Source organism: Antrostomus carolinensis, unplaced genomic scaffold, assembly GCF_000700745.2.
Source record: "Antrostomus carolinensis isolate BGI_N321 unplaced genomic scaffold, ASM70074v2 scaffold22019, whole genome shotgun sequence".
In the NCBI taxonomy this organism is placed as follows: Eukaryota; Metazoa; Chordata; class Aves; order Caprimulgiformes; family Caprimulgidae; genus Antrostomus; species Antrostomus carolinensis.
This window is the reverse complement of record NW_010341051.1, coordinates 44,755-69,208: the sequence shown is the minus strand read 5'-3', so window position 1 is coordinate 69,208 and position 24,454 is coordinate 44,755. Positions and strand designations below refer to the sequence as shown.

The window sequence follows — 24,454 nt, the reverse complement described above, 5'->3', positions numbered from 1 at the left end:
GATGATGAAGGGAGTGGAGCATCTCCCTGCTGAGGAAAGGCTGAGGGAGCTGGGGTTCTTTAGCTTGGAGGAGACTGAGGGGTGACCTCATTGATGTTTATAAATATGTTAAGGGCAAATGTCAGGAGGATGGAGCCAGGCTCTTCTCAGTGATGCCCAATGGTAGGACAAGGGGCAATGGGTGTGAGCTGGAACACAGGAGGTTCCGCTTAAACTTGAGAAGAAACTTCTTTACTGTGAGGGTGCCAGAGCCCTGGGACAGGCTGCCCAGGGAGGGTGTGGAGTCTCCTTCTCTGGAGACATTCAAGACCTGCCTGGATGCCCTCCTGTGTGATCTCATTTAGGTTCCTGCTCTGGCAGGGGGGTTGGACTGGATGATCTTTTGAGGTCCCTTCCAATCCCCAACATTCTGTGATTCTGTGAGGACGCGTGATTTGCATTGTGCCTGATCATCAAGGAAAAACTCAAGGACACATCTGAAAATGACCCTGTGGGGCATTGGCTGGCCAGACACAGCAGCTAAGTCAACCCCAAACTACATGGAGAAAGTTTTTGCACCTTGCCATCTCCACTACACAATTTCTGCAACACTTGTTTGCAGCAAACCCATCTATTATGCTCGCTGTAGGGTTGGTTTCTGTCGAGCTGCTTCAACGTAGCCCTCTAAAGGCATAAAGTTGAGAGAAGCCGGTGAATAATAAGGTCCCCAATAGTAGGACTCAGCAAGCGGGCTGCTGTTAATCTTCCCTTTGCTACTCAGTTTTTGTTCTGCTTGTAATAAATCCCTGAGCCCTTTGCTGTTGAAACTGCAACTTCACTGCTGAAAAAGGAGGGGAAAAAAACAACCCCCAAACTGGGAATTACCATGTGCAGAAATAAAATAAGGGATCCATGTCTTGGCCTGGCCGATGCTTTTGCTTATTGAGGTCTGAGGCTTGGTGTGATCACCTGGTGCTAAATGTAATGCTACGGTAACTCATGCTGGACTAAACAGATTGGAAAAGCTGTTGGATTAATGCAGGAAATGGGACACAGGGTGCTGTGTGATTTCTTAGAGCAGGGTTGAATGGGCAGTTGGAGACACGATGTGATGTTGTTTCCAAATCTGGAGCAATAGGTGGCTGGGAATGTATTGATGGAAATTTTATATCCAAATGCCATCTCTGTGGATTTACAGCTACTTGTGGGAAAAGGTCATATTTATAATAAAAGCTAGGAAAAAAGAAATTCTGAGACTACCTACTATTTGCTTTGATATGATCAAAATAGTAATTTCCATTTTGGTTCAAAATTGCTTTCAATCTGGAATTTATATAAAGCAGAAGTTAAAAGTATTAAAAAATAATGATGAGAGAACAGAACACTTGATAGCACTCAAACCTCTTGCACTTTTATGCAGGTTCTTCATTTGTGAAGAAAGTTGGACTTTTGACTATTCACCTCCAGCTGAAGCAGGAAAAAAAGAAAATTCATAGAAAAATCTTTTGAGGGCTTTGCAAATGTATGAGGCATATGAGGCAGAGAAGAAAAGGGACAGATCTGATGGTGGGAAAAGCTGCATCATGGGGACAGTTCAAACCATCCCAGCATCCCTCCCAGTTCCCCAGTCCCTCTGTTCACAAGCTGCTGACTTTCATTTCCTGTGGCTCAACAAATCCCTAATCCCAGAGCTGATTTCATGGTCAGGGGTTTACTTAATGTCTAACCCTGATTCCTATTGACAACAAGATAGCTTTATATTCCTTGTCAAGCTAGGGAGCAATGGAGAGGTTGCAAATTTATGTTGGCTTCCAGGCAGCAGCTGTGTAATATTGCCTTTGTGTCGCTGAGAATTGCGTCTCTGCAGAGCCCTCGCTGTGCCAGCGCTCGTGCCTGGTGCTATAGAATGTGCAGTCTTTCATGGTGAGACCATAAATGTTGTGAGAAAGGTGGATGGAGTACGTTCAGAGGGATAATATCTTCTATTGGCCCAACAGATAAAGTTAGAAAATGGAAAAGCTTTTGGCAGGTACCTCTCTTCTTCAGGTCTATAAATGTTATAACTCTTTACAGCCAACAAGCAACTGTGTTCCTGGCTACGAGGCTGTAAAGGATGTTCTCTGTGGGAATTAAAGTCAAGGGAGAAAAATGAATGCCAAGCCACCTCCATTGAACAACTCAAGTAACAAGGCTTTCATCCTCTGGGCGAAGGAACAGAACTGGGAAAAAAATTCTAATCAGAATTGGTGGAAGAGGAGGTTTTCAGTCACTATGGTAGGAAACACCAAGACCAGCATGCTTCTCCACCCCATGTAGTCCCCAAGAGGGAATATCAAAGCATTTTCTCTGACGACAGTTCTATTTTTAGATGGCTCTGATCTGAAAATGCTGAGGATTGGTCTAGAAACCATTGTGATTTAGAGAAACTTGAGCAGGTTGTTTTTCACACAGTTGAACTTTTCTGGAGTGAAAAAAAAATTTCTTTTTTTTAAGCAACTCTCTTGTTGAAGTTTCAGCAGATGAGAAGTCACAATGAACTAGCCTTGAGTAGGAGTTGAATAGGAACAACAGACACTTGCAGACGAAGGAAAGATATGAACTTAATGAACTTACTGGCTCAATCGTATAAAACTGAGCAAGAGAGCATTGTCATTGTTTAGGTGACAGTTGTGCTGCTGTTCCCAAATTGTTGTTTTTTTTTTTTAATTCCAACTATGCTGCTAATCTAATAAAAGATACGACTTTGCTCCCCATACTTTGCCCAGTTGATTATCCACAAATGCCAAATTCGGTATTGTGTCCTCGCTCCCCATACTTTGCCCAGTTGATTATCCACGAATGCCAAATTCGGTATTGTGTAGTAGATGCAAAATTAACTGAAGTTGCCCCCATTTGCAAGTGCAAATCTGTTGGAAGAGTTTTATAGTAACATACTGGGTTGGATAACATAGCACAGGGGAAAAGTTTTAAAAAAATTGTATGGACTCACTCCCACAGAGTGAAAATCCTTGTCCTCCTTGTTCCATTTACATTTTTACACTGTTATATGGATGCTGGTATTTTTGATACATTTTGTAGGATGTAGTGAAGTGCTTTTTAATATACTCAGATGTTTAAGAGCACTGAATGTTTTGGGTTGTTTTTTTTTCTTTACTCAAACTTTTAGACATTATTAAAACAAAACAATGTGATATTTCAGAGGCAAATGCCAGGAATTTCAAAATTCCAGAAATGTAATTTCAATTTATGGTGATAAGTCAGAGCAAAGATTTGAGACGTTCAGCCCAGAAGAACCCTCTGCTCTGATTGTGACCGTGGGAATTGCCCATAGCTTGTTATAAAGGCGTTTCTGGTAGATCCCTTCATTTATTTCTCATGAAAACTTCTGCTCAATACAAGCTCTGGTCTTTTCCATACTTTCCCAGGTGGCTGTTTTTGGGAACGGGGTTAGGATGTCCATCCAGGTCCATCACTGGGGTCCAGAATATCAGGTGTGAACCCCCCATTTCCCCCACCCACTTCTTCTACCCCATCTCTTGTGGCGCAGCACACCAGGGTGCAGTGGGTCAAGGTTAAATGAGCAGCTTGCAAAGAAAATGGATTAATATCTTTGGTTATTTTTTCTTTCATTTCTGCCCTCACCAGAGCAGATGTCCCAGGGCTCCAGCTGATGAGACAGAGTTAAGAAGTAGAAACTTTTTAAACTGTTTTGACTTTCACAGAAAAAAAAATAAATATGATAACCTGGGGTGACTGGGATCCATTTGTAGGGAAACACGCAGCAAAGAGGCCAGTAAAATATTGTTCATCTGGTGAATTATTAATGTTGACATAGGAGGGGATGTTCCTTAGGAATTATTACTGAAATAACTCCTGTTTCTTCTCCCACCCCATACCACAGCTCTCAGACAGTGGGGTTAGGCTGAAAGGCAGCAATATTTGCTGTTGGACAGGGACTCCAGAGCAAACAAGCTCATGGTTTACAAGAGAATTACTCCTTTCATTAACTCCCATCTCCAAAAACTCAACCTGTGTTGCCAGAGTCCAGCAACAATCTTCCTTTGTGAATCACAGTTGGTGACAGAAGTTTGCAGGGTTCCTGCTGGTCTGTGTGACAGCACCGATACCCCTGTGTCTTCAGCAGAGGATGGAGAGATGTACCTGGGTCTCCTGTAATTGGATTTGGAGATAACACCAGCACAAGCCAGAGAGTGCCACTAACTAAAGCCAGCTGAATGTTTCCATCTGCAGCTTTGCCATCGTCTATGTCTCCTGGGACACAGTAGATCACAATACCATTGCCAGGGAGGAAATTTGGGGGAAATGCCCCCTCCCCACCTCTGCTCTATCTTCTTTCCTTATTTGTACAATGAAGCTCGTGTTTCTGTGGTGATTTGTGCAGACCCAAGAGGTTTGCTGCTGAAAGATGCATGCTTGCAGCTAGGGGTGATTAATTCTTGGTTGTTTGTTACTTTGCAGTGTGAAAATTTTTTCTTTAGAATATTTATTTTGCCTTCTGAATGATGCTGGCAAATTTGTCTCTAGCAGTACAGGACCAGAAAGGGCCAAATCCTGTCCCCTTGCACATCAGGGGAATGTGCCACTCTTGCATACGTCACCCTAACTTTGGGGCAGTGACCTGGAGGTGCACAGATGTCCTGCTCAGTGCTGAGCATCCCAGCGAGAGCCACTCTGGGATTTTTTCTTTGCAGGCATCACCATCTAGTGCACTGCACTGGAACTTCATGTTTTTCCCTTTGGATTTTATTCTGTAGTTGCAATCAATCGTTGGAGCTGGTGGAAAAATTGATGTTTAATAAAGGAGCCACTGCATGGAGCTGTTTATTTTTCTTCACCACTGCAAACAGTTCTCAAAGTGGGCATGATTTCTGCAACCAAGATGATGGGAACACTTGCTGCTGGATTCATTGTCTCTAAAAGGGAATTTGCAAAGTGATGGAACCGGCTCCTCTCGAAGGAGGGATGTTTTCTGGATTTTGAAGTTGACCCAGACTCTGTCTACACAACCTGGGCAGGCAGGAAAACCACGAGCAAGGGTGAGGGAAAGAGAAAATCATCTCCTCTTGGAAGGTTTGTGTGTGAACTGCACACCAAACAAGTCAAGGGTGTGGACATTTCTGGTGAGAGATGCAGTGAGTCAGAACCTTCCATCTGGACAAGCCCTCTCCTCTGATGCTTGGTACCCTACTTATTTACTCTTAAAAGCTCTCCATATTTCTACAGTCTGGCTCATTTTTCATATTAATTACTACAAAAATATGTAACACTGGCATGGTGGTACATGAGCTCTCTGCTGCTGAGCCACCACTGGCTCCTTCTACTCCCAGAGCCCTGTTGCTGGCTCAGTTGTAGAAAGTGAAACTGGAAGGTGCAAATGGAGAGGTTCATTAGAGACACATTGGCTTTTCCTTCCCTGAGAAGTGTCTCAGGGCTTGAGTGGATTATGTCCTGACTTTAACTATGGACCTTCAGCTCTACTACCTGCAAGGGCTACAGACTAAGCTGGAGGACCTGCTTTTCCTCCCAGAGTGCTGACACTTCCCCCAGAATTAGGTAAAGAGGGAGCAATGTGACTGTTACTCACCTACAGATTAAGTAGGTTCATATTTTTGTTTCTTCTGTGATACTCCTCTAACACTGCTTTCAAATGGAAGGTGATTTTTCCCAAATAAGAAGACAGACTGGTCCCAACTCCAGAGTTTGGGGACGATTGCCCAGTAAAGTGTGGTCTAAAGTTCTGGCATGTGCCCTGTTCCTCCCCATCCCATGGCAGCCTGCTCATGGTCATGACCTCAGCATGGGGTAATGATGAGCTGACATGTTTTGGGGGGGTGAACTGTGGGGCAGAGTGCTCCTAGCCTGTTTGCAACATTGGTCCTCAGCCATCTGAGGCAACCCTCCATCCCTGCCATTTGCTCATAGTCAAGCAGAAGCTTCAAGCAGTGGAAATAAAATGACATTATTCCAGCCAGAGCTGATTTCATGAAATATGCATGGTCTTTTCACGGCGCCACTGAAAATATATTAGTTTCTGACAGATTTAATTAGAAGCCATCTATTCTCAAACCTTGGGAAGAACTGGCACGAGAAGGGGAGTGAACATGAAAGGTCTGAGGGACTTCAAATCTCTTGCAGGGGCTGAATGAAGGGTCTTTAACCCTTTGCCTGCAAGTGAAACTAAAGCAGTGTTTCCTCCTCTTCAACATGCACTGGAAAATAATCATATGAAAACACTAAAATATTATTTATTTCTGATCTGGGCCCAGGAATTACTGCTTTGCTTTGCTTTTACTTGAAATGCATGATTTTGTCCTAAAAGGTGAACTAAAAAAATTATCAGTAAAGCTATTACCCACCTTTAAAATAGGAGTAATGGTAAGTGAAAAAGAAAGTTGCATTCAACAAAAAAGAAATATTTCTTTTTACTTTAAAAGGCCTTTAAATTCTGCTTTTGTCAGGTTTTCCCAATATTGCATTGTGACAATCTTTGAGATGAAAACACTGTGAGGAGAAATCAAGACATTTCACTTTGCAAGTGTCAAGACAAAGAGACTTGACTTTTCCAAAGTTTTCCTACCTGTTTTCTTTCGAGCTGAACACAGCAAGTCCTCAAAAACTATGGGGCTCTTGGAAAGGAGTTAATTTCTCTCTTTAAACCTCTTGTTGAGTAGATAACTAAAGCCCTGATTGCTAGAAGATGGTGTGTGGGTCAGAGACCAAAGACATATCATTTTGCTGGCATTGACTCTGCTACCAAACAACCCCGGATATGTCTTTTTGAAAAATAAATGGTATTGGAATAACTCTGTTTCGATGCTCTTGAACCACAATGAAAACTTTTTATTCTAGTTTAACCTTTGAAATGAAATTAACCTTCCCCAGAGCAAAAATTTCTATTCTGGAATAAATATAGTCACATGGAGAGTTACTCTGCAATTACCACGCACTTTAATTTTGGTCTCACTGTAACATGAACAAAAGCAGCAAAGACAACAGGGTGTGCTGACTGATGGATACCAAGAGCATCCCCTGCTGCCTGGCAAACACACAGACTCTGTGTCCTGATCACTGATTTCTGAATTTGGTATTTGTCAAATAAAAAGCGATACTTGAAAGAATGAGTGACAAACCGACATGACGGCCCAAAGTTTTTGTGCCTTGGGAATCCCAGTGAAATACCTATCAGGGATTTTTACACCTGATCTCTGCAGGAAGACAATGATTTAACAGAGAGGATGTGAATCACCATCAGAGGGCTTTGCAAAGACTCTGACTTTGCTTTCAAGTGGTTTTGTGTCAATTCCTCTTAAACTGATTTGTAACAAGGTAAAGGGAAATGTGCCATTCAGGTAGATTCATCCAGACAGCAGATCACACTGGTTAAACTAGACTAGTTTTGTAAAACTCGGGCAGAGGGTGGAACATAGAAATGCTTCAGCTTCCTGAAGACCTGAGTCGCACCACCACAGAACAGTCCTCCTGTGGAAAGAGAGCCAAAAATTATGACATGCTGAAGATGACATCCCTCACCGCCTGGGGCTGTCCCTGTACCAGGCAGTCCCTGAGCGCTGCAAATGATGAATACGGATTGATTCCAACACCTTGAGCTCTGGAAGAGGATGGGTTACATTTACTTTGTCCTGATTTTGATTAATGGGCATCAGCCCTGCATCTATTTCACAGATAGCAGCAATTTCCCCAGAGAGGAGGAAGAAAAGCAGTTCTTAGCAAGGTTCACTTAACCGGATCATAGTTGAAGGGCGTTTGCTGCTTGCAACTTGTTTGTCTTGTATTTACAGCTCCTTCCCAGCCACACTCCTGGGGATGGGGCTTCCCCGTTGGTGCCACAGCAGAAATTATAATTGCAAGGGTGGGTCTCTGAAGAGTTGGACTGATGCCATCATGGGAGAGGCATTCATGAGATGTTTCAGCCTCCCATGCTGCCTCCATCTCTCCTGCTCTCTCCCCATGTCAGCTACAGTGCGGATCCTGCCTGCTTGCTGGGCTCTGCTCTGCTCATGCTGACCTTCACTAAGAAAGGGGTGAGTGAGGGGTTTCTTGGCCTCTTTGCTTGAGACAAAAGCCTTGAAATGCTCTTCTTATCCTATAAACATGAGCTGCTGCTCTGGTGACAACTGCTCTCACTTCTGGCTTCCAAGTGAAGAGGAGCAATGGCCACTTTTTAGCTGGTTGGGGGTTTGCTTCTGAAGTTCCCCATTTGCCCTGGAGAGCGAGGCAGGGGTGTGTCTTTTCTTAACTAGTGACAGAATAAGAGGAAATGACCTCAAGTTGTGCCACGGGAGGTTCAGATTGGGTGTCAGGAAAAATTTCTTCACTGAAAGGGTTCTCAGGCACTGGAACGGGCTGCCCAGGGAAGTGGTTGTCACCATCCCTGGAGGGATTTAGAAGACAGGTAGATGAGGTGTTCAGAGATATGGTTTAGTAGTGGACAGGCACAGTTGGACTCAATGATCTTAAAGGTCTTTTCCAACCAAACAATTCTATGATTCTATGATTCTCTCTGAGCCCTGGCTTGTTTTTGGCTAGCAGCAAATCTCCCATCACATCCTGCCTGGCCAAAATCATGGCCAGACACTGAGCCACGGCAGTGAAATTAGCAGTGCTTGCTTTGTTCTTCCATTAAAAGGTGATTTGTTGCTGTATTAAACCATAAATAACAGAGAAAACAAAGATGGGGCTCTGTTCCTCGCTCGCTGTTATTAAAACCCTAAATCAGGTTGGCTACAGACCCATCTCTGTTACCTGTGCAGATGAAAGCGGGGAATTGGCCTCTTTTGTCTCTTCAGGAGGATGCAAGCACTCTCAGCAAAGCTAATAATGCACCTGGATGTTCCTGAAGCTGCAGTCTGCAGTTTGCAATGTTAAAACCCACCATGACAGAGTCTTGTAGGAAAAAGACTCAAAGACCCTCATCCTAAAGGTCAGCTCTGCTGTAATTCAGACCAACAGAGAGAAGTCAGTGGACAGGGAATCAGGCTGTGCTGCCCACATTTCCTTTTCCTGTAAATCAAGTGACAGACACCTTAAGTGTGGGTATTCGTATTGCAGAAACCCTCATTCAGGTTACTTTGTCCATAAAATCCTAACTCAGAAATGTTGCTCTTGCTGAGACATGGCTGGAAGGATCACAGGGAAGCTGGTGGGGGAAAGAGGATCTTAATCTTCTATTATGTTTAGCCTGATGAAATTTTAATTCTTTGTTTGAAAGCAAAAATATAAATCCCAAAGTTTTGGTTTTGTTTGGATTTTTGTTGTCCTTACACATGGTTTACATTTTTTTCATTTGATTCTTCTGGCAGCTTTTTTTTTTTTGCTCAGATATCACTCACCAGCTTCACTACAAATAGCTCTGGCTGACCTGAAAATGCTTTTCCACTGATCAGGTAATTCATCTTAAATGCTCTGCCAAGTGAGAGCTGTGAGTGAGTCTCTACAAACCTAGTAACAGCCTGCTTCACCACCCAGGCCAGCAAAGCTCACACACACAGACAGAGAGTGCTCGGTGGGGGTTGGTTTTTTCCCCCTCTCTGATGCCATTAAACGAGGGAAAACAGATCCTTCCTTCATCTTCTGGAATGAACCTTCCGTTCTTCTGTAGGACTAATGAACTTTCTGTTTTCCTTCTTCTTCTTCTTCTTCTTCTTCTTCTTCTTCTTCTTCTTCTTCTTCTTCTTCTTCTTCTTCTTCTTCTTCTTCTTCTTCTTCTTCTTCTTCTTCTTCTTCTTCTTCTTCTTCTTCTTCTTCTTCTTCTTCTTCTTCTTCTTCTTCTTCTTCTTCTTCTTCTTCTTCTTCTTCTTCTTCTTCTTCTTCTTCTTCTTCTTCTTCTTCTTCTTCTTCTTCTTCTTCTTCTTCTTCTTCTTCTTCTTCTTCTTCTTCTTCTTCTTCTTCTTCTTCTTCTTCTTCTTCTTCTTCTTCTTCTTCTTCTTCTTCTTCTTCTTCTTCTTCTTCTTCTTCTTCTTCTTCTTCTTCTTCTTCTTCTTCTTCTTCTTCTTCTTCTTCTTCTTCTTCTTCTTCTTCTTCTTCTTCTTCTTCTTCTTCTTCTTCTTCTTCTTCTTCTTCTTCTTCTTCTTCTTCTTCTTCTTCTTCTTCTTCTTCTTCTTCTTCTTCTTCTTCTTCTTCTTCTTCTTCTTCTTCTTCTTCTTCTTCTTCTTCTTCTTCTTCTTCTTCTTCTTCTTCTTCTTCTTCTTCTTCTTCTTCTTCTTCTTCTTCTTCTTCTTCTTCTTCTTCTTCTTCTTCTTCTTCTTCTTCTTCTTCTTCTTCTTCTTCTTCTTCTTCTTCTTCTTCTTCTTCTTCTTCTTCTTCTTCTTCTTCTTCTTCTTCTTCTTCTTCTTCTTCTTCTTCTTCTTCTTCTTCTTCTTCTTCTTCTTCTTCTTCTTCTTCTTCTTCTTCTTCTTCTTCTTCTTCTTCTTCTTCTTCTTCTTCTTCTTCTTCTTCTTCTTCTTCTTCTTCTTCTTCGGGTGTGGTCTCAGATTCACATTTGTTCTCCAGTGCATTGCCACCTAACTTAACCCAAGCTCCAGAGACATCAGGAAGGGCAGAGGCCGTGCACAACTCGTGCAGTAACGTTGGCTCAGCTCTGGTTTGTGCATCGGTTGGGACTGGGCGCTGCCGCACCACTGGCATTGCCAGTGTCACAGCTCCGGGCAGTCCCCGTGACCAAGCGGTGAGGATCACACCTCTGTGATGATGTCCCTGGGCAGCCTCATTATTGCACTCTAATTAATTTAAGCTGGGATTTGCTCTTGATACAAATACAAACAAAAGTTTACTACCTGCTGGCTTTGCAAAGTCAATCAGGGCTGGGAAATCCTGCTGTGTCCTTGTGGCAATGTTGCATTGAGGGTGTTAGAGTTGGATTTGAAAACTGTTTGGGACTGTGGTGTGCCAGGAGCAGGGCTGAGTCCCTTTACCTGGTCAAACTAACTCACTTCCAGGCTGGAAATCTCCTAAAGACAAGCGTTTCCATGAGGGCAGCAGCATCTTCTCTTCTGGCAGGAACATGTCAGTGGGGTAAATCCCTCTTTGCCTGACCTATTCATTGAGCCAAAGAGGTTTTGATTTTCCTGTCGATAGCAGTTCTCTACGCACATGCTCCCTCAGCATGGGGGATGTCCTGTTGTTCTGATGGGGAATATCCTCATTAGGACATTCCAAACATGACAATATCCCCAGGTTCTGGGTGTCTCTGCTCCCTCTGCAGATTGGGTCATGGGGTCAACCCAACCTGGGGAGCCCAAATCAGCTCATCCTGAAGCAGAGTCTCCATGATGTGAGCCACCACCGTGACCAGGTGTACCACGCTGAGGTCAAATGGAAATGGCACAGAGAGGTCCCTCCTGGGGAGCACCAAGGACCGTCCATCCCATCTCACCTCCCAGCTTTGCTCCTTTGGCAGCAGGATAGCAATTATCTTGTAGATTGTTTTTTTTTCCTTGTTTTCTCAGTTCAGCCACTTGAGGAAGGACAGTCAGGGTTGCCAAAGCAATGAAAGGATGACTTCTTAATTTGTGGCATTCTTTCTCTTAATTATTCTGAGAACTGTAATCCCATGAAAACTGCCTTCTTTGGAGAATTTCAGTTTGGAGCTGCAGTGCCACTGAAGGAGAAGTTAAAAAGAAAGAAAAGCTGATGAAGACATTTTGGGGCAAAATAATGAAAAATATATATATTGGTGAATTTTACTGGCCTTTTTCAGTTGCAGACAAGAACAAATACCCAGCGTTATCCAGAAACAAGGGCCTGGAATGGGTCCTAAACTTGAATTATTCATGAGTCATTCAAAGTGCTTTCATGGACTTTCTGAAGAACAAGAGTATCAAGGCAGAACTACCACATATAACTCAAAATAAAACCATGTAAAGCTGAATGGAAAACAAGTATAATTTCAGGGGTTATTTAAATGGGAGGAGACAAAGGAAAAAGTCATCCTTCTATTGCATTTTTCACCCCTGAATCTCTAAGCCTAAGACACAGGACAAGAAGCACCATTACTCTGATTTTCACAAAATCACATAAAGAATGGTGGGAGTTGGAAGGGGCCTCAGGAGATCACCCAGTCCAACCCCTCTGCCAAAGCAGGTACATCCAGAGCAGGTTGCACAGGATCCAGGTGGGTTTGAACATCTCCAGAGATGGAGACTCCACACCCTCTCTGGACAGCCTGTCCAAGGGCTCCAACACCCTCACAGTGAAGAAGTTTTTCCTCATGTTTAAGTGGAACCTCCTGTGTTCCAGTTTGTGCCCATTGCCCCTTGTCCTGTCACTGGCCACCACTGAGAAGAGTCTGGCCCCATCCCACCCTTTAGATATTGATAAACATTGATCAGATCCCCTCTGCATGGAATGAAAAAACACTGTGGCTTGCTCAGGGTGATGCAGCGAAGCAGTGGTACATGAGGATGGAGCTGGAGGCCCCTGCAATCCTGCCAGCTCACTTTGCACACTGAGCAGGTGCCGTGAAAGTCACCGCAAAATACGAACCATCTTCGAACCCCGGCTGATAAACACGGCCCCGGAGAGAGGGCTGATAAATCTCCATTATTGCAGAGAAGCCGGGAGTGTCAGAGCGAGCGGGAAAGGCTCCGACTGCTGAAAAACACCACTGCAAATCCAATATTCTCTCTCTGTAATAAAATCTGGAGATGTAACTCGGTCTGTAGACTCGGGGCTGATTTGGGCTGGTAGTAATCTCTGTGCCCCGGGGAAACCGTTCCCCCATCATCAACCAGATTTGGAGGCTGGAGGCTCAGCTCTACCAACATGAAGCTATTAATGTGTTCTAATGATTCTGCAGGCAGAGGAGGAAGAGGAGGAGGAGGAGGAAGGCATCTTGGACCATCCTCTTTGCTGCTGGGGAGAAATCTTCCCCCAAAATCTTCACCCCTTCTGCTATAAAATGCTGATTCAGCTCTGTGTCAACATGATCAGCACCCGTTTTTTAGGGGAGGCAGAGGTATCAAAGTGGAGCTTTTTATTGTCTTTCAACATCTCCCTTTAGAAGCTGCTTCCCAAAATGCAGCCATTTGAGTATTTCTGGGTTTCTTTCAAAGAGATTTTTTTTTTCTCTTTAAGTGCTTTCATTTTCTACCCCATTATCAATCCAAGCATAATACTCAATATATTGAAATCCAATCAAAATTTCAATTTTATGTATATATTAAAAAAAACATTTAATGGAGCCAAAGCTATTTTGGAAGAGACTGGATTTAATTTCAGGGGAAACATCAGCATTCAACATTATGTTCCCATTTGGAAAGGCTACTCATTTAAGTAGCTCAGCTCTTTCTGCTCAGTGTAGCTCTGGGTCCCCAGCAGTTTGAAGATACTGGTAATAAGCACTTAGGTGACAAGAGGATTCAAAAAGGTCAGGAAAGGCTGAGAAATGGAGGGAGACTGGTAGGACCATGATCATCTTGAGCGAAGTTCTTCTTCTTTCAGGTGTCATTGGCCCAGCTCTCCCTGGCTTCCTCTCCAAGTGCCTGTTGTCCTTCATTTTTGCAAAGCCCATGGAGATGTGGTAAAAGCAGCAACCCCTGAAGCAGAGAACACACTTGGACATTGACGGGGACATTTTCCCAGTGCTCCACACAGCTGTTCCTGTGCAACCACACAAATGATCTGCAGCTGGGTTAGGAAAGGAGAACCACTTTCCTGGACTGTAACCACCATGGCTTTTTCTTTTGTTCTTTTTTCTTTTCCAAATCAAGTCCAGAGGGAAACATAAAACCAATAAATTGGCAGACAAGACAGCAGTCTGCAGAGCTAAGGAGAAGGCTCTGGCCCAGGGCAGTGGGGACCATGTGCTGAACCATGTGGGAGACAAAAGCATCTCCTTTTATTTTTAAAACAACCCATTTCTCTGCCTGTAAGGCCAATCCTGACCTGTTTGAGTGCAAACTCTTCACCTGGGACATGCTTCTGGGAGGACTCAGGTGGGGCTGTGGAAGCAGAGGGGCTCACACAGGTGGGAGGACCCCTCTCCTTCTCTTTTCCCTCCCCAAATAAACCGTTTTCCCATGTGTTTCAGGGCCGGGATCCCTCACCCTGAGCAGTGCAGCATGGGCTTGAGACACAAGAGGGCAGGCACAGATTGTGCAAACGAGAGAAGGATCCAGTTCTGCTCCCTGTGTCCCTCAACCACCCCCACCACCACAATCCATCTCTGAAAGAGGGAAGAAGGGGGCTTTCCTGAGGGACGTCTTCTGGCCCTGCCTGGCTCCTCTGCTCTTCTTTCTGAAGGAGATTTGGAGCAGTGAGGGATATTCAGGGGCTGAGGTTGGGCTACGAGCTGCCAAAGCAGCTACTTCACCCCCCAGGGACGCCCTGCTCTGCCCTGGGTGTCCCAAGGAGGGGGACTGCAGGTCTCCTTAGCTGTGCTCTCTCATCTCAGGGGCTTTTATGGGACCAGTCAGGCTGCTTTGTCCTTTCCACACAAATCCACCTGCAGAGAGGTCATTTCCATGGGTGGCAAGAGGTGCCAACACCCCTTACCACCCGTCTCTCATGTCCTTGCTGGTGTCACCCCACAGTGCAGCCCCAATCAAGACCAGAGCTCCTTTCCTTTGCTCTCAGGACACTTGGGTCAGTGCCAGCTCCTGGGCACAACCTGAGCCACAGGCACTTGCTGCAGAGTGTTTGTCCCCCTGGTTTGTCCCCAACCCCATGAGCAGTGGAGTGGAGCCTGGTGAGCTGGTGCTGATGCCAGGCAGCACTGCTGGGTACGGTGCTTTTTTTCCTCCAAAGCGCAGCCAAAGCACTCGATACAGGTCAGTAATAAAAGGCAGCAGATGGTGTATGGTGTGAATTACAGAAAACAGGATTGCAAAGGCAGCGAGTGCCGTGAACACATGAAAGAACCTGGGCAAGCCACGCAGATGTGGGGAGAGGAGGGAGATTTGCAGATGGGTCAGTGATGGGAGGGAAAGGGAGACCGTTCCTGCCAGAAAGGTTTTAGGGGGATAGTAGTCTTGTATCTGCCTTAGGGGAGATGTTGAGTAGGAGGGTAGACAGGCAGTGAGGTCTGGAACCCAGGGACAAGGGTCTTGTGGCCACTCTGTCCTCAGCTGCTTTAATTGAGTCACCATCCCCGGAGATTTTCAAGAAACATGTAGATGTAGCACTCAGGGACATGGTTTAGTGGGCATGCTGGTGATGAGTTGACCATTGGACTGGATGATTGTAGAATCATAGAATTGTTTGGTTGGAAAAGACCTTTGAGATCATCGAGTCCAACTGTACCTGTCCACTACTTGAACCAGATCCCTGAGCACACCATCTACTCGGCTTTTAAATCCCTCCAGAGATGGGGACTCCACCACTGCCCTTGGGCATGATTTTGTAATTCTGTAATTCTTCTTCTTGGGGCTCCTCAGTGTTGTCTTCTCCACCCCTCCTGGAAAGGACATGACAAGATGCAAGAAGTTTGTAAGACCACACCTTGGCTGACTTTCTGCTTAATAAAGAAGGGACACAGCCCTGTTCAGCCACAAATGGCCTTGCATTGAGAGCTTGGCTTTCAGTCATGAGCAGAGACGCAGGAGGAGGGACCATCTTTTGCATTTCAGGGCTGATGTGGAGTTGTACAAAGTGGAAACCAGCCTCTGGTGGCAGCTTCTGCTCCCTCTGCACCCCAGCTGCCCATGAGGACCGGCCATGGTCTCAGCACATGCCTGGAGTCTTCTGGCTATGAAAGGAGGGTTCAGCTTTAGGGTGGCAACCTGGTACACTTACAGACCTACTGGTAAATTCAACTCATGGCTATGCTGCAAGCTTCCTGGGTGACCTTTCTTAAGTCCTTTGGCATCTCTTTGCCTCAGTTTCCCTGCTGTAAAATGGAGAGATAAGTGTTGTGCTGCCCTTTTACTTTTGCTGGGACAAGTAGCTCTTGAGAGATTCTCCCACAGATGCTCTATGCTGGAGGATGCCATAGTTGGGCATTTAAAAAAAAACTGGGCTTATTTTGTCCCAGATAATCTTTGGGTTTGTTCTTAAGTAACTTCCTGAGTGGCTGAGAGTCGCTGGGCATCGCCCCTCAGACTGTGACAGGCTCCGTCTGTGCTTTGACTCTCTGCTCCCACCTCACCCAAGCTGGGAAAGTCACCCCCCGGGTGCTACCATAGCCCTGGGGACCCTCACCTACCATAGTGCTGGGTGCTGTACAGAGACAGAAAGTGCTTTTTTCCTCTGGATCTGACCAAAAGCAGCAAAAATACCACTGTGCACCCAGATAACATGGAGGAGAGTCACCCCAGACCCCGCTCAGACCCCAGCACCTTTCATCTCTGGCTGAACCCTGCTCACTGCCACCTCCTGCAAGTGTGCACTGCAGATGCTCTCCTGTATTGAGGTATCATGAGAGGATTTTGCAGTATCTCTGGGGTAGGAAACCTTTCCCCATTTGACTTCCCACCCCCCACCTTCCAAACCTCCTGGCTGAACACCCATCTGGGAGCATCTTCCCCAAACCCATCCCTCACAGCTGCCAAGAAAACATCTGGAGATCCCACTGGCCAGAAGTCTTCCGAGTTCTCTGGGTGCTGAGCCCGGGGGCTACAGGAGGCACAGCCCCCCGGATCCCACTGAGGCTCGGCCGCTTCCAGACTCACCCCCAGGCAGGAGCAGGGGGTCTGGGATTGTAGCCCCCTCTCCCTGCCGTCCCCTGGGCTCTTGCTCTACCGGGGGGCTCAGGATCGTTGGGTGACTCACGGCGCTTCGATGTGCCGAGAGCCCTGAAGTGAAGGGAAGATCTGAGAGAGAGAGGGAAGAGATGAGAGATGCTGCAGCCCCTCTCCTCCTGCTGCCTCTCCCCACCAAGTCCTGCCCTCTCTGAAATGTCACTCCAAGCTGCTGCGTGACAGAGGAGAGGCTTCACGCTTTGCTTTCTCCCTTGCTCAGCGCATGTCTGTGTGTGTGCATACAGCTGAGCAACATTTTTTTTCCCTCTTTTCTATTTTTTTGTAGCTTTTCCCTTCCCTTTTTCCTCTCCTACTTCTCCTGCTGAATTAGCTGCCAACCTTTCCCTGAGAAAAACCCTCAGAAATAACACCAGCAGCACAGGGTGGGTTTTTGGGGGTGGTATTTCTTGGAGCTCTACCCAAAATGGAGGGGTGGGGAGGAAGAGAGATGCCTGAATCCAGCAGCTCATATTCCCAGAGCACGGGGAACATCTCCTGATCGATCTGAAAGCCCCACTGCTCTGCAAGACATCAGCTCTGGGAAGCAGCATCCTCAGGCTTTACGCACTAGTTAACAGGCTGTGAGCTGCCCCGACTCGCTCTCAGCTCGCTCTCAGCTCTCTCTCGCTTCATCTCATCTCTGCTCGGCGCGTCCCTGTGTGCATGTGTGTGTGTGTAAGGGGAGGACTTTATTTCCATTGGCTCTGCTTTCGCTGCCCACCCACAGCTCTTACACATCACCTTGGTGTCTCCCTAAATAAAACCAGCCCTTCTTATCGCGCCGAGGAAATCAAGAGCGAGAGTTTGAATGGATTTTATATAAATATTTACCCCCGCGAAGCTACTGCCGAGCTTGTGGGATAAACTCGCAGCAGCTGGCCTGAGACTCTCTTCCTCTTTCCTGCTTCTAAAAGGGTTTAATTACTTGCAAGAGGGGAAGGGAGAGATCCGGATCACAGTTCCAGCTACAGACTGACCCAAAAAGCAGTGCCAGGATTTAGCTAAGTGTCCCTCATGGATCTAAAGGACAGCACCAGTGAGGGCAGCATGGGCAGCCTGCAGCCTTCCAGCATCCAGATTTTTGCCAACACCTCCACGCTCCACGGGATCCGTCACGTCTTCGTCTATGGGCCAGTGACCATTCGGCGCCTGCTCTGGACTTTGGCTTTTGTGGGCTCGCTGGGTCTCCTCTTGGTTGAGAGTTCTGACCGGGTGGCTTACTACTTCTCCTACCAGCACGTGACCAAAGTGGACGAGGTCGTGGCCAACAGCCTAGTCTTCCCTGCTGTCACCATCTGTAACCTCAACGAGTTTCGCTTTTCCCGACTCACCACCAATGATCTGTACCACGCTGGGGAGCTCCTGGCTCTGCTTGACATCAACCTCCAGATCCCCAGTCCTCACCTGGCTGACCCAACTGTCTTATCCATCCTCCAAGAAAAGGCCAACTTTAAGCAGTATAAACCCAAAGTTTTCAACATGCAAGAGTTCCTGGCGCGGGTTGGCCATGACCTGAAGGATATGATGCTGTACTGCAAATTCAAAGGCCAAGAGTGCAACCATGAGGACTTCAAAACTGTGAGTATGAGCAGACACTCTGCATTTCTTTTCTCTGGGTGTGTGGACAGTGGTGGTGTTGCAGAACCGGGACAGCATTGGAGGTCACTGGCCAACCTGTGTGTGCACGGTGTGATGAGTGAATGGTGTCTGCTGGGCTCTGGCACGGCAGAGGAGGAGGAGGAAGCAGCCTGTTGAGTTGAAGTTTGTTTGTTGGAGACCTTACAGGGGTTATGTGGGGCCAACCCTGGGTTTGCAGCAGGTCCAGCCTCCATCCTGCATAAGGCCCATGGGTCCCAGGTGGCTGCTTGGTGGCAGACCAGGGCATCAGATGGGTCTTGCTGAGCATCAGAGGGGACTTATGGGGGTTTCTTGCTGTGGCCAGTGAGTATTGGCCAGCTGAAGAAAGCAGAGAGGGGTGGAAAGAGGCCAGTAAAAAGGCAGGTGTCTGGGGATGGTCTGAGTGATGTCCATTAGCCAGTTGTATTTCCCCGGGTGTTTGTAGCCTTGCTGAAATCGTGGAAGTGGAACATTTTATGCTTGTTCCTGGTGGTCATGGCTCACAAATCCTAGTTTGCTAAGCCGTGTGGGCAGCAGCTGGGTCCCTTCCTGGTGCTGGGAGAAGAAGGGAAGGAGAAGAAGAAGAGGAAAAGAAATCAGGCCCATCTCTGGATCCCAGTCTGCTCTCAGGCTGGTGGGGAGGTGGAGCGAGCCGGGTAGCCGGAGGATCCTGGAGGAAGCAGACGCTGCTCAGTTTACAGCTTCTGGATGACACGCTGGTGGCAGTGCAGAGTGCAGGCTGGCCTGGACTGTTTGGCTGGCAAAAAATATCAGCTTAAAATAAAAATAAAAAGTAGTTTGGCTGGAAGAAGTGATGGCCCCTGTGTGCTGCTGGGGCAGGTGAGGGTGCCAAGCTGGGCGAGGGGCTGCAGAGGGGTCTGCTCCTCCCACGCTGGTTTTTTGAGTTCTGTCTTGGCAGAGATGTGGATGTGTGGGCTGGGGACTCCACTAAGTTGTACTTTGCTCTCAGGCCAGGCTGTCCAGTCCTTTCACACCAGTTTTGTTCAGCAGCAGCTTGTAGCTGGTTGTGTCTCTGGGGGCAACGCTGATTGTTCTGCTGACTACTCACTGTCCTGTGGATAGGCAGGTGACATAACAGGTTTTGTGATGGTTTTGGTTTGTCAGCAGGATCTTGCTCTGTTTTTAGGAGAAGGAAATATTTTCTGTCTCTGCTGCTGTTGGATCTCCCAGCAGATGAGTCCAACTGACTTATGCCACAAAGTCATTGCCATCACTTGCACTGGGCTCCTTTAAATGTCTGAGCAGGAACATATAATTTTATGCCTCTGTTATTGCCTGTGCATAACCCTGAATCCCTGCCCATTTGGACTGGATATCCAGGCAAACTGCTCCTTTCCTTCTGCTCCTTGGGCAGATCTGAGTAGAGGCTGGGCCATGCGAGTCATAGGAAGGTATTGAGAAAGTTGCTAGGAGAAGAGCTGGCTAAAGAAAAGCCAGGTGTGACTAAGTCTGGAGAATGGGATAGAAAAGGAGAAACAGATGCAAAAGTTCAGGGAACAGAAGAGTTGAGGAGTGAGGACAGATCCCAACAGGATGGACAGACATCCCCTAACCATAGCAAGGCAGTGGGGAAAGGGAGATATTCTGCCCATGGGCTCCCCAATAACGCAATAAACACCAGCCAAAAGCAAAAGCCTCTAAGCCAGCAAGCAAACAGCACATACAAAACATCTGAAGGACTTAAAAAAGCAGGTCTTGTCTCAGATAAGATGGGAGCTTTTGGCAGCCTCCCTGGGACATGGTGGGATGTTGTCACCTCCCTGGCCATTTAGTTTTTTGAGGTAGCTGCTTCTGAAACAAAGATTTATTTCCCCCCCCCCCCATGGGTCATACATTAGTTTCCAGAAAAACTAAACATTCCCTGTCTGCTGAATAAATCCTTGCTCTGCTAAACCAGGTTAGGGCCAGCTAGAAACAGATGGGCCATCATGGAGTGACAGTGCTTGTCCTTGTCTAAGTACTGTAGAGATTCAGAAACAGGGCTGTGAAATACTTCAGTCCATTCTGCAAAGCAGCTCCTACATGATCCAGAACATCTTCCCAGCATTGTCTGCTCTGCCTTTCCGACAGAGGCAGGGGTTTCAATCTCACTGACTCCAGGAGACGCCTCAGGTCATGGAAATCCAGAAAGCAGTATTCAATAGGGACACAACAACCCTGTTTTCCTTCCAGACTTTACATCTCAAAGATAAAAGGCAACAAAAAGTGTCTGCTTGAAAGCTGAGTAAGTCTTTCCACAGGAAGCAGGTCTTTGAACTGCCTCAGGGCTGAATCAGAACCTCATGTCCTGGATGAATTTTGCATTTAATCACCAACAACCTGTTGCAACTGCACATAGGCTCTGTGAGAGCCCATCCGTTCTGCTGCATCACCAGCTGGAAAAAAGAGGAGAAGCAGCATCAGCAAAGCCTGATTTGTTTCGTGTTAGGCACCAAGAGAGTGTATATCCCAGAGCAGTTTTATTATACGTCATCATGGCGAAGAACTCCGTCTCTTTTTCTGTACTCCCCAAATTCATGCATCTGGGAGCAGGAGAGTTTTGCAGCAGAAAGCTGCATCAAAGCGGTTAACGCTGCAATAAGGTACTGCTAAAGAAGTCAGAGCAGCATTGCCAGCTGGTCACCCATCCCTTTCCATGAATGGGGTGGGGTGGTTGTTGTGTGCAGTGTGTCCCCCAAATAAAGCACACCCTGTTTTGGCTGCCTGTGAAAGCAGAAGCCTCAATGGCACTTTGTAAAACAGGACTTTAACCTCCTTCCTCCTCCTGTTTCAATCCTCTACTGCTGCTTTATTAACAGGATTTGAGCTGTACTTTCCTTACACTCTGTTCCTTCTCCTCAGGATAACGTCTAATGCCTCTCAGACACCATTTCCCACTATTACAGCCTGCTCAGATGACTGAGTTCTCTAAGCTTTTCTGCAGAGACACATCCGAATGGAACAGCAAGGTCTTAGCAGAATATGTGCTGATTCCTGAGCTGGCATTGCAATGCAACCGGCAGCAGATAAGATAATGCAGACCTCTGCTGTAGGCAAAGCAATGAAGAATAGAAAATTGGCAGCACACGCTTTAGCAAACCCATTGCCTTGGAGTATTTGGAGGTGGGAAGCCTGAAAACAGCAGCAGCCAAGGAAATACCCTCCTTTTTTTGTGTGTGCATTGCTCCTCCCAGGAGGTCTGGGTTGAAAATGACCTCGCAGATGGCATATTTCTGGAGGAGCTGTGCTCATGCTGCTCGACTTGACATTAAGATCTTCCCATTCTACTGCTGCCGAGTGTGGTAAAGCTGTGCCTCATCAGCCCTAGACACACTGCTGTGATTTTCTGGGTATCTCTGTGGGTGTGCTGGAGCAAAACCTCTTTCCTGGACCTGTTGTTGTGGCTGGTGGTCCTTTGCTGTTCCAGCATGGGATAAACTAAGCAATGGCAGGAAAACCTTGCAGAAGATTTTTGTGTCTAGCACAAAAAAATGCATGGGGCAACAGGGAAGAAAAGTCTGTGAAAAACCCTTTCAAGGCCATGGGGCAAAGACAGAATGACTGGTGGCATGATCTGGGTGTAGATACCAAGAATATACAGAGGCAACAGGCTACCTCAATCCCACCTTGATAAGAAAATCAGCCCCAGAACCCAAGCCTTGCCAGACAGATGGTGGCAGTGGGTGTGTGTTCCTGTTTGGGAGCATGTTTTTCAAGTCAGGTCATTTGCTAAATGGAATGTGTAGCGTGTGCTTCCTCACACATCCAACTCATTTCAGAGGTAACACAAGAACTAAACTTGTGCCTGCTATGCTTTCGTTGCTGGATGTCTGTTTATTTTCAGTGACCATGACAATCGAGGGATGGAACTCATTTATTTTCAGTACACATTCTTCCTAACAGACAGTGTCCGTATAATGGAGAGTACCTCATGTGAATATTCCTATTTTGAGACACAAGTTTCTGTCAATCTCTCTGTATTTCTCCAATGCATAGGGTTTTTTTCCCATTCTCTCTACTGCACCCATGAGGCCAGTATTTAGTAAATGACTAAATTTACTAAAATTTGCTTCATGGACTGATTAGTCTGTTCTCATCTCTCTTTATAAAACTTCCGATTTCCTCAATTAAAAAAAAATATATATAAAAAAATCAGGATGGTGGTTTGATTGAGAAAAATATGACTTCTTTCTATTTAACAATTTTTCTGGAAAATCATGACTTTTTCCAAAGTTTGCCCCAGAATTTAAGGTGCCAGAATGAGATCTGCAATTCTGTGATTTTACACAAATCGATAGTTCTTGTACTAGGAGACCAAATCCTTGTGCATCCTCCTGCCCAGCCTGCTTTATAACATCCTGAGTTTGCCTGTGCTGTTGAGTTTCAGCGCATGGGTGTAGGCACAGGAGGGAGTGCAGGGTTACCGTGGTGTCTTGGTTGGATTTCTAAAATGAGATGAGTTGTTCTTGGGTCACATATCTGGCTGACATGCAAACCATGTCCTTGAGAAATTCAGACCCTCACTCTACCCAGTGTTTGCATGGATTACATTTCTCTGTCCCTTAAGTGTTTAACTGTAAAATGAGTGTGGTAGTGCTCCCCCGTGGAGCTGATGGGGTTTGTATTTCCTTTATTTATTACAAAATGATAGGATAATGCTTTAAAATACACTAGAAAGATTCATGGGAGGATGCCAGTTGGGATGCACATGAAAAAAGCTTCCTGGGTCTTGAATGGTTACTGGAGTGAAAATCTAACTAAGAGAAGACTGTAGAACTTCAGTGGAGTTTTGTCATGGTAAACCCCATTTTAAGTCCTTTAATACTGAAAGCATTCACACTGGGTGAAACAACTCCCACAGAACAGAAAATTCAGAAGTGTGGCTGCAGGTCATTTACTTGGGATGGGAGTGATCCCTGTGTGTCACATTGGTCTGACTGAAGACCTGAGCAACGCTGTGATAAACTCTTCCTTATTTTTCTTTTAAAAGATCTGTGTTCTCTTCTGGTTTGAGCTGTTTCTTGACCAGGCAAACTCCCCTCCCTCACTAGGAGTTTGAGATGGGAAATCATCTAAAGATGTGATATCTTTAGATGAGATATGAGATATCTCTGAGATATCATCTGAGATATCTCAGAAATGAGTACCAGCAAAGTATCAGAGACAGCTGGAGATCAGAGAGGCTTGAGTGCAAAGGGAGCTGAGGAGCAGAGAGGACCTTGGAGTAGGGAAGACAAAGCACTTCTGTGTCTAAGAGCCAGCTGTGGGCTCAGCCTTCCCTTGCCCATGGCCTTGCCTTACGCCGTGCACTTGGCCGCTTCGTTTGAGGGAGAGCAAGAACCACTATTGTCTTCTAAGTGATTCCCATTCATCACAATTATTCATCAGGAGGCCAAGTGAGAGCTCCTTTGTCTCTCGAGCTGTATCACCCCTGCTGAGGGATTTGCACTCAAAACAGCATCTGCAGCTGAAGCAAAATGCAAACGCTCTCCTTGAGGGAAGGAAGAAATGCTGAGTGAGAAGGATGTCATCAGATTTGCAAGAATAGATGTTTGACAGCTGCAAGGCTTTATCAAAATATTCCTGGAAATTGCATGAGGCAATTCCTTTTTGTATTGGAAATACCTCTGAGTCCAGCCTCTTGCACCTCAACTCTTTTACCTGCAGAACAGGGGGAAATAGCCTTTCTCCCAGAGAGACACTGAGATCTAAAGTGCTGGAAAGCTGTGGAGATGCAAGGCTGCAAAAAGCAGAGAGCAAGGATGATAAATGTCTTTCAGTCACCTTGTCCTGGTGTTTCCTTAGCCTGTGGCTCTCTGTGACTAACACATTTCATCTCACAGGATCTCCCTGACAACTGGTTGTGGATAGAGGTCTCCTGGGTACAGCCCGCTGTCTGCTGTAGATGAAGGGTGAAACCATGGGAAGCACTCAAATATACTTGTGCTCTTTCTACATGAATCAGACTTCAATCTAACCATGCCCAAAACTCTAAGTGAAGGCCAGGAAAGACCAGGAACATATTAAAAAAACCAGCTTGATTTCCATCTGGAGAGGTAAATCGGAACAACATAGCTTGTCTTGACCTTCTTCCATACACCTCATGCAAGGTGCCCCTTGGAGACTTCCTGACAAATAATAAA

The 24,454-nt window shown here is 46.0% G+C and overlaps 1 pseudogene; it reads left to right on the top strand.

Moving 5' to 3' along the window:
• Positions 1-17,538: 17,538 nt before the first annotated feature.
• Positions 17,539-18,272, top strand: LOC104531482 (acid-sensing ion channel 2 pseudogene; annotated as a pseudogene).
• The last annotated feature ends 6,182 nt before the right edge of the window (positions 18,273-24,454 follow it).